Genomic DNA, 11,225 nt, shown 5'->3' on the forward strand with positions numbered 1-11,225 from the left:
AAGATGAAGAATTATAAGCTTTTTTGAAGTTTTCTAAATACTCATAATGTGTCATTTAAAAATGGGAAAGGTGGAAATGTAATTCTCAATCAAAACAGAGAATTTATGAAATACTTCTCTCTAATATCCTTAATAAGCCAGTCCTTTGGACATACACATAGACATACTACACAGCTCTTTCCATTAAAGGCTTTTTGTGGGTTTTTTTTTCTTCACATAATCCCCCATCATTCAGTCACATTCTTCAAAGAAACTGTGCCAGATGTAAAGTGGTCATGTATTAATATAATCACCCAAAGCTTCCTATCATGCATGCTGATTTCCCTTTGTTAAAATAATCTATATTTTCCAATGTCATAATTTCATATTGAAGATTCCAGAACTATAAAAAACAAAGAAAAAAAATAGACATACATCAAGCAAACAAAGAATAATTACAAAGAAAAGTACTAATTAATGGGCTTCCGGTTCAAGATAGCAGAGTAGAAGGACATGAGCTCATCTCCTCCTGCGAGAGCACCAAAATCACAAGTAGTTGTTGAACAACCATTGACAGGAGATGCTGGAACCCACCAATGTCCGAAGACAAAGCAGAAGCTACAGTGAGGCAGTAAGAGGGACACAAACACAATCGAATCAAATCCCATAGCCATGGGAGAGAACAATAATACCACACACTGGAGAACAACACCACCAAAGAAATTCTTCTCTTGTTGTGAAGGTTCTGAGCCTCACATCAGGCTTCCGATCCTGGGGATATAGCAAAAGGACTAGGAATCCCCAGGGAACCTGACTGGGAAGGCCAGTGGGATTTGATTACAAGATTTCCACAAGACTGAGGGAAATCGATTCCACTGTTGGAAGGCACAAACAAAATTGCGCACGCACCAAGATCCAGGGTAAAGGAGCAGGGACCCCACAGGAGATGGAACCATACCTACCAGCTAGTGTTGGGGGGTCATCTGTGTAAGTGTGGGTTAACAGTGGCTCACCACGGGGACGGGGGCCCTGGCAACAGCAGTCTCGGACAGTCTCCTTGGCAAAAGTCCCCCTGGAGGTCACCATTAACCCTATCTTAGAGCCCACTGACCCCAGGGCTGGGTCACCTCAGGCCAGACAACTAGTGGGGAGGGAGTGCAACCCCACCCATCAGTACCTAATTGGACTACAGCTTTACTGAGCAAGCCCTGCCCACCAGAGCAAGACCCAGTTTTTCCCACAGCCAATTCCCCCCATCAAGAAGCTTACACAAGCCTTAGCCTCATCCACCAAAAGGCAGACAGAAGTAAGAAGAACCACAATTTTGCAGCAGCTAAAATGAAAACCACATTACAGAAAGCTTATCAGAATGAGAAAGCAGAAAGTTATGTCCCAATGAAGGGACAAGATGAAACCCCCGAAAAACAACTAAACGAAGTGGAGATAGGCAACCTTCCAAAAAAAGAATTCAGAATAATGATAGTGAAGATGATCCAGGATCTCAGAATGGAGAAGGTGCAAGAAATGTTTCCTGAAGACCTAGAAGAACTACAGAGCAAACAGAGATGAACAACAGACTAAAAGGACAAAATAGGAGAACTGAGGCAGAAGAACAGATAAGGGATCTGGAGGGCAGAATGGTGGAAATCACTGCCACAGAACAGAATATAGAAAAAAGGATTGGAAAACAAAAAAATGAAGGCAGCCTGAGAGATGTTAAATGCACCAACATTCGCATTATAGGTGTCCCAGAAGGAGAAGAGAGAAAAGACCCAAGAAAACATTTGAAGAGATAATAGCTGAAAATTTCCCTAACATGGGAAAGGAAATAGTCAGCCAAATTCAGGAAGCACAGAGAGTCACAGGCAGGGTAAACCAAGGAGGAACACATCAAGACACATAGTAATCAAAATGACAAAAGTCAAAGACAAAGATAAAATATTAAGAGCAACAAGGGAAAAATGACAGATAATATACAAAGAACTCCCATAAGGTTATCAGCTGATTTCTCAACAGAAACTCTACAAGTCAGAAGGGAAAGGCATGATATAGTTCAAGTGATGGAAGAACCTACAACCAAGAATACTCCACCCAGCAAGACTCTCATGCAGATTTGACAGAGTCAAGAGCTTCCCAGACAAGCAAAAGTTAAAAGAATTCAGCACCACCAAGCCAGCTTTACAAAAAATGGTAAAGGAACTTCTCTAGGCAGGAAACACAAGAGAAGGAAAAGACTTACACAAATTAAACCCAAAACAATTAAGAAAATGGTAATAGGATCATACATATTAATAATTACCTTAAGTGTAAAATGGATTAAATGCAGCAACCAAAAGACATAGATTGGCTGGGCAGATGAAAACATCCACTTCCACTTGCCACATTACTCTACTTAACCCTCTAAATTATATGTAATTATTTTATATTGTTAGGTTAATCATGTTTCCATTATGGCTTGCAATTGTAATTATCATTTATTTTTGTCTACTGATTGTGAAAACTGATAAATATCTTTTACTATTGTGATTACGTAACTATTATTCACTTAAAACCATTGTGTCACAATTAGCCAACAGAAAATAATAGAATTCTATATCACTAAAACTACCACTTAATAGAAAAACCTGTAATCACTTTTTAAAATCCAGATGCATATCAGAATTGTCTTGGAATTTTTTTGAAAAATACAAATGCCCAGGTATTGCTTTTTTCTCTCCAAACTCCAGAAGTGTTTCTAATGAGCAGTCATGTTTAAAAACAACTAAACTATATGATGCTGTTTTACTTTTATCAAGTTTATTTCACTTTCTATTTCATATTCAGTGCCCCCTTTTCATTTAGTTTGTGTTTTCCAATTTCTCCATCTCTTTTTTTGTTGTTGTTCTTTCTCAAGCCTTTATCAAGCATAGGAGAAAGCTTTTGTGTATATATATATATATAATATGTATAATGTAATATATTTTCGAAAAATTATGAATTTTTGCCTAGCTAAAAAATTTATGACATTTTTATTCCTCTTGTTTGACTTAGTAGGAATAGAATGCTAGATTGCTAGGTTTCTAATTTACATTCACTCAAAACTTCGATATAGTTCCATGTATTTTGGCATCTAGTACTACTGCTAAAAGTCTAGAAAATTTATTATCTTAGTGATTTTTTTAAAAAAATTTTGAAAGAGGCTTGAAACTTCTAATCCAATTCTGAGAATATGAAGAAATACTATGTTGTGAAAAAAAAAAAAAAACAGGAAATTAACATGGGATACAGAACTATTAACTATAGTACAGATTTTGTTCAAATTTCACAAAAATCTATGCTAGCGTCCATTATTTATTTTCATACCTTATTCAAGACTCCACATTGTATTCAACTGCACTGAGCAGCTTCCACTGCATGCAAAAGATTCTGGTAAATTCTCTTTTCATTTTTATTCTATTACAAATATTTTCTAATTTTCCTTGTTATGGCTTCTTAGATACACCCACCATTTTAAAATTATCATGAAAATGATGTTTATTTACCAAATACATGGGATTTTTAAAGTATCTTTAGATATTAATTTCTCATTTTGATATTAATGTATCATTTAAATGCTTTCTTCTCTGCAATCACTCTCTGTGTTTTTTTCAGTCTTCTAACTATTGAAGCTTTCAATGGCTAAATCAAAGATCTGTCTTGGTAAATGTCACATTGCACTTGAAAATATGTGGGTTATTTTCAAATATCTTTTGATATTGATTTCTAACACAATTCCACAGTGATAAGAGAACAAACTGTGTGATTTCAATATTTTTAGGCCATGAAATTTTGCACTTTATGTCCCTGAATATGTTCCAGGGTCTCCCAGTTTATAGCCTATGGGAACTTGAATAGAATTTGTATCCTATTGTTGTGTGAAAATTGTATCATCTTAATTGTGTTGAATTGGTTCATGGTGCTCTTCAGGTCTATTATATCCCTCTACTTCTCTGTATAGTCATTCTATTAATTTTTGAGAGTTTGATATTGAAACTCCAACTAAAAATCTTAATTTATCTACTTAAAAAATAATTCAATATAGATTGGAACTATACGTAACTTTGTTCTGTATTTTCCATTCCTCTTGTAAATCTATCCTTGCATAATTTAAATGTTTACTTGCATAATTTAAAAAAATCTTTTAATTACAGATTATTTAAAAAGAAAAATACTAATTAGTAATAATACTAATTCTTTTTATGTGCAAGGCACTGTCCCAAGTCCTTTACTTTCTTTATTTCTCAGAATAATTCTATGTGGTAGGTACTGGTATAATCTTCATTTTACACATAAGAAAAGCAAAACTGAAAAGAGACGAAATAATTTCCCTTAAGATCAGATAGTTGGTGAATGACATCGCAGAAAGTCAATCCTAGGTCTGTTTGACTCCAAAATCCAGTATCTTAACCACCACACTGCACAGCCTCTCATGATATCATTAATAGAAATAGGGTAGTCACTTACTTTCATGATGATCCTACAATTCTGAGAGGCAAGAAAATGTGCAGACACTACAGCAGGTGCTGAAGGGCCCCAGAATAAGCAAGTCATGTTTGTGTGAGACAAGACAGACTTATACCCCAGTCCTGATTGGGCTTATTACCCCAGGTGCAGAAATGACAGCAGTAGTACCTGCCCATATGAAAATAAGGAGACTATCAACAGACCAGCTGTGACAACAGACTGTCAAGTGTATTTCAAGCCATGCTGGTATTATTAGCCTGACCTGCCTCAGTTCTCCTTTGCTACATCTTCAGACATAAGCCATGCAAGAACTGAGCCCTCTTTCAAACACTGTTGAAATTCTTCAAAACATCTCAAAATCCAGAGTGTACATTACTGTACAGAGTTTACTCATGATGAACATGATTTTCCATTTACCTACTTATTATCTGATGAATGGCCAAATCTACCCCAAATGCCCCAGCCTCTGAGCTCCCTGGCAGGTCAGTCCAGGTAGCAATCTGGAAAAGTTTTCAGTCTAACTCTGGAAGGGTCACTAAGGGAGTGAGAAATGGAATATTTCCTACCATATGAATAAACAAAGGATGGCACAGACACCAGAAATTGCAGCCACCATTCAAGGTGAGCTGGTGAGCCCTGAGGGAACTCAAAAAGGAAAGAATACCTGCCATCTAGCAGCCATCAGACTGCAGCCACTCCCTACGGTGATCCCTGAGGAAAACTCAGGATGTAAAAATAGAATACTGGCCACAGACAGCTGAGGTGCATATCAAAAGAATGACTGGAGAGAGCCCAGACTCTTGCATCTTCCCATACATAGACAAGCACTAAACTCCTTAACTTGAGATATCTGGTTTTCCTTTAATTAATAATAATCTTTGGATGTTCAGACTACCTGCCCTTTGTTGCAAAACTTCTGTATAACCTGGATCCCCTCACCTCGCCACTTGAGATGCTGTCTCCTACGCTTGAAGTCCTAAAAATTCCCACCAAATAAAACAAAACTCTCAACTTTTAGGTTATGAATACTCTTTAAGTCAATAGGAGGGAAGGGAGGAAGGAGAGGAGATATTGTCCAGCCACAGAGAAGGGTCCACTGCACTGCAGACACAAGTATTAGTCAGTGCTCTGCATTCAGGAAATTCAAGGGAAGTGCCATTCTGACCATTCAGGAATATCGATCCCAGTCATTCAGTATGGCTTTAATTTTTTTTTCCATGAATACTTCTGCTGCCAACGCCTGCCACTGAAGGATTCAGCACATTTAAATCCTCATGCCTCTCAACTTGTTGTTTTCCTGCCTGCACTCCAGCAGGTAAGACACCCACAGACTCGCAGTGCTCCGGGCTGTAGAATTCACAGGAGTCTATAATGTTCAGGTTATTTTTAAACTTTCAGGCCACTTTCCCTCCCCATGAACAGCAGGCCTGCCATTTAGAACAGTGTTTAACCCACACCCCACCTGCTTGGAAACTTTAGCTTTTTGTGTTAAAAGAAAAGAAGCAATCCTTTGGGCTCACACACACACACACACACACACACCCCTAAAAACTGAAGACAGTCACCAGCTCTCTGGTGTGAAAGACCCTGCTCCCAAAATGATGCTGAGTTTGCTGAGATGATGCATGTGAAAATGTTTTGTAAACTTAGAGTGTCACACTACAGTGAGTCGTAGTATTGTGGTATTTGCAAGGACAGACATCAGGCATTATAAAGTGATGCCAAAAGACAGTTGCCTATTTCCAAAAGGGTATTATACCAGAACAATCAAAGCATTCAAGGCCCTTCATTTGCCTAGGGAGTCAGACAGGAGCTGGCTAAGGGGTGTTAGGTTATAATTTTCTTCAAATTAATTGCTTTTTTTAAGTGGCAAATATTGGAAGAGAGGGAAAGAAATTCTGAAAACAATTCAACAAAGAGAATGAAGCAGAAGAATGAAAGAAACAGCTTCAAAGCAGTAACAATCCCTACCATTTGTGGAAGGTCTAACTAATAACCACTGTGTATGTGTTACCTCATTTGATCTGCATAAGACTCCTTGGGGGCTTCAACAATTTTTCAGATGAGATCAGAGAAACAATGTCCCTTGAGAAATGGAATATTTCCTACCATATCAGTTGTCAACTTATAAAAAAAAAAAATAGTTACTGCCTTAAAGTTGAGAACTATACTTCATTCGATGGAAATTTTTTGGACTCAAGCCTGGTAGGCATGATCTCAAGTAACCCTGAGAGAACTGCTCCCAGGGGGAAGAGTCAGGATATATAGAAGTTTATAACAGAGGGCAAGTAGCCTGAATATCAAGAGATTATTGGGATTTAAAGAAAACCAGGTATCTCAAGGAATTTAGTGCTTTCCTACGAATGGGAAGATGCAAGAGTCTGGGCTCACTGAAATTATTCCTTGCATATTCATCTCAGCTATCTGGGGCTAGTATCCTGTGATTTTTCACATCATGAGTTCTTCAGTTCTCCCCATAGGGAGTGGCTACAGCCTGATGACTGCCAGATCATTCAGATAGTCTCCTTCCTGACTGCCCTGGAGGGCTGGAATCACTGATGATGGTGACATCCTTGTTTACTGATACTGCAGGAAATACTGCATTTCTCAGAGTAAGCACAGTATGTCAAAGTCGTCAGTGACTGTAGCTGGTGAGCCCTGAGGGAACTCGGGAAAGAAAGGATATTTGCCATCTCACAGCCATCAGACTGCAGCCGTGAGCCCTGAGGGAAACTCAGGATGTGAAAATAGAATACCGGCCCCAGATAGCTGAAGTGCGTATCAAAAGAATGATTGGAGGGAGCCCAGGCTCTTGCATCTTCCCATACATAGACAAGCACTAAACTCCTTAACTTGAGATATCTGGTTTTCCTTTAATTAACAATAATCTTTGGGTGTTCAGACTACCTGCCCTTTGTTGCAAAACTTCTATATAACCTGGTTCCCCTCACCTCGCCTCCTCAGAGCAGTTCTCTCAGGGTTACTTGAGATGCTGCCTCCCAGGCTTGAAGTCCAAAAAATACCTGCGGAATAAAACACAACTCTCAACTTTTCGGTTGTGAATATTTTTTAAGTTGACACCCTAAACTAAGATTGCACAGCGAGTATGCAATGGAGCCAGAATTGGAGCTGGACCTGCCTGATGCCAGAGGACACATCCACCCCTTCCCCCACGGTGAAAGCCACATGGGAAGGAGCCAGTGTGGCCTGAATGGTGAGGCTGGGCAAAAATGGTTTCAAGGGCCTGTAGTAGAAGAGCTCAGGGTCACTGCCAAGTCAGTGAGGGTCAGGCAGTGAGCACAGAGCCTCATCCACCAGAAATAAAAAAGTCTCTTTTCCTCGAGGAAAAACGTAGATCTTGCAGGAGCTACAGAAACCCACGTAGCCATGCAGGCCCTGGGGAACAGGCCTGGACAAAATCCATCACAGACAGTCCCCAAATGTCTTCCCAATGAGGGGATACCTCTTGGGCCAAAGGCTGTAGCTTCTGAAGTCCCATTGTTGCCACACTGGGACCTACCCCAACACAAATCAAGCAGCTTTCCCTCGCAGCAAACCTCTTCCCCACAACTCCACACCCAGGACGAATGACTCACTGGAGAGCCTCCTCCTCCCACTCTCCCCACTCCCCTTCTGGCTGAGGGCCTGAGAAGTGATAAAATGATCAGGTGGCTCAACACTTCTACTGCTAAATACATTCGGCTGGGGGGGGGGGCAGGGCGGAGATGGTTAGAACCAGAGTCTGTTTCCCTGGAGGCTACCAGGGTGTGTACATATTCTGCTGTATTCGGGGCTCAGTACGAACTGGCTTCCCCATTTCCCTGCTTCCCCCGCCTCTTGGGAGCATCTCCAATCTACTGTTCTCCTGCCACTTCCCTTGCTCCCCCTTCATCTTCTTCACTTTTTATTCTTTCTTTCTTCTTTCTTCTAAAGGCATGCATCCCTCAGAGCCTGTTTCCCACCCTCTTCTCTCTTTCTGGGTAATTTCATCCATCCAGAAGGCTTCAACCACAGTTAATGTCTGGAAGACTCACCCATCTTTTCCTCCAGTGTGTTCTTTTAAAAGTCTGATACCACATTCACCACTGCTCTAAGGCTCCTCCACCTGGATGGCCTGACAGGGCCGTCAATCAACTGGTTTAAAAACCCACTCAATAGTGTCTTTCCCTCTAAACCAGCTCCTCTCTGGGTCTGTCATTCTGTTTGCAGCACCACACTCACCCTCTAACTCAGGCATGAAACTTTGGAATGAAAGATGATTCTTCCTCTTGCCCACATCCTTCACCAACCTTTCCCCAAATCCTGTCACTTTTTTTTTCCTGTTCCTCTTTCACAGGTTTCCTTTCTATTTGCACAACTATCTCTCAAGTTTAGACTTGTATGCCCCCTCCTTGGAAGCTGCGAAGAGCTTCCCAACCCGTCTTCCTCTTCCAGATTTACAGCAAAATCCAAGAGTATGAAAAATGCTGTACCCTCCCCATGCCAAGCACCATGTCTGCTAAAAAAAAAAAAAAAAAATTCATTATTTACTGAATGAATAGATGAGTTTTCTAGTGCTTATCAAATAAAACTATGAAATCATGCTGCTGCTGCTGCTAAGTTGCTTCAGTCGTGTCCGACTCTGTGCAACCCCATAGACGGCAGCCCACCAGGCTCCCCCTGGGATTCTCCAGGCAAGAACTCTGGAGTGGATTGCTATTTCCTTCTCCAGTGTGTGAAAGTGAAGTCACTCAGTCATGTCTGACTCTTCGTGACCCCATGGACTGCAGCCTACCAGGCTCCTCCGTCCACGGCATTTTCCAGGCAAGAGTACTGCAGTGGGGTGCCATCGCCTTCTCTGATGAAATCATGAGATCTTATCATCTTAGGGTTGAAAGCAAACTTAAACATCACCCCAGGTAAGTCTTTGTTTCAAAGACCAGGACTGAGCAAATGGCCCACTCCACTCCATCCATCCCAGCAATATCTCCTTTAACTGTGCTGCTCTCACTGCCTGCTCCAGTGAAGCAGGACTCTCACCAGTCTCAGTTTAGTTCAGTCACTCAGTCGTGTCCAACTCTTTGCGACCCCATGAACTGCAGCACGCCAGGACTCCCTGTCCATCACCAACTCCCGGAGTTCACTCAGACTCACGCCCATTGAGTCAGTGATGCCATCCAGCCATCTCATCCTCTGTCGTCCCCTTCTTCTCCTGCCCCCAATCCCTCCCAGCATCAAAGTCTTTTCCAATGAGTCAACTCTTCACATGAGGTGGCCAAAGTACTGGAGTTTCAGCTTTAGCATCATTCCTTCCATGAACACCCAGGACTGATCTCCTTTAGAATGGACTGGTTGGATCTCCTTGCAGTCCGAGGGACTCTCACCAGTCTACAAATATATAAATACACAACTTCCACAAATGCAAATCCTCCTGCATATAATTTCCCACTTTCTTCCTCCCTTCTGTCCCCTTGCTCCTTTATCTTGCTGTCAAAAAACTAGACTTCAAAAAACTCATACCATACCTCCTCTGTGTAGCATTTTGTGATCATGACACCAACATGATCTCTCTCTTCTCTGACAAAGAGGCACTTTGTCCTCCTACCTCAGGTACTGTGGTGTATGGATCTCTCCTCCCCCACTGCACTTCAGGGGCTTCATTTATCCATCCTTTCATTCTTCACACAACAAATGCATGGCCGCTACACATGGAGGGTACTAAATACATGTTTACTGAATGCATGAATGAATGGTCACTATATGCAAAGCTAAATGGATACAACCAGCTCATGGACTTCTCACAATCTGTGTCATGTTGGGAAGGTTGTTTGGGAATAGCTAGAAGTGATGGTACCCCACTCCAGTACTTTTGCCTGGAAAATCCCATGGGCAGAGGAGCCTGGTAGGCTGCAGTCCATAGGGTCGCGAAGAGTCGGACACGACTGAGCGCCTTCACTTTCACTTTTCACTTTCATGCATTGGAGAAGGAAATGGCAACCCACTCCAGTGTTCTTGCCTGGAGAATCCCAGGGACGGGGGAGCCTGGTGGGCTGCCGTCTGTGCGGTTGCACAGAGTGGGACACGACTGACGCGACTTAGCAGAAGTGATGAACCTGTTTTGGAGGCAACTGGTTCAGCTCAAAGAAGACAAGTCTTCAACTCTCACGTCATAGGGACAAGGGCGACTTGCAAGCACAGCATGACAAGATGAATGCTCCATTGTGCAGAGGCAAACACAGTGGTCACAGTGAGCTTGCAAAGCTCAGAGCATTCTGAGTCCACAACTGCATTCTTTGGTGAGAAAGGAGCAATGTTTTTAACCCATTTCATTTGATTCATGCTTCTATGGACGTGATGTGGGTAGAAGTGGTCTGAGTTAGATGAGTAAGTTGAACAGAGCTCCCCTAATCTAGCCACACATATATCAGCCTCCTCTTCCAGCCTCTCCTTTTTACACATGAGAAAAGACATGTAAGAGTGGGGTTTCTCAACCTCAGTACTAATGACATTTTTGAGTCAGATAATTCTTTGCCACGGTAGGTGGTTCTGTGCATTGTAGGATGTTTAGTGGCATTGCTGGCTCCTTACCACTAGTGGCCCTATGCACCTCTTAGTTGTGATATGCAAAAATGTTTCCAATTCCCAAATGTCCCTTGGTGGGGGTGGGGAGGTGACAAGACTGGTCGAGACCACGGGTGTAGAATAATTGAGGTTCTCAAGATCACGTGACTCCCCAGCACTGTAACTAGGAATGCAATAGCATGCTCTTGCCACACCAACACTCT

The sequence above is a fragment of the Oryx dammah genome, unplaced genomic scaffold (assembly GCF_014754425.2).
Source record: "Oryx dammah isolate SB20612 unplaced genomic scaffold, SCBI_Odam_1.1 HiC_scaffold_21, whole genome shotgun sequence".
NCBI classification, from domain to species: Eukaryota; Metazoa; Chordata; class Mammalia; order Artiodactyla; family Bovidae; genus Oryx; species Oryx dammah.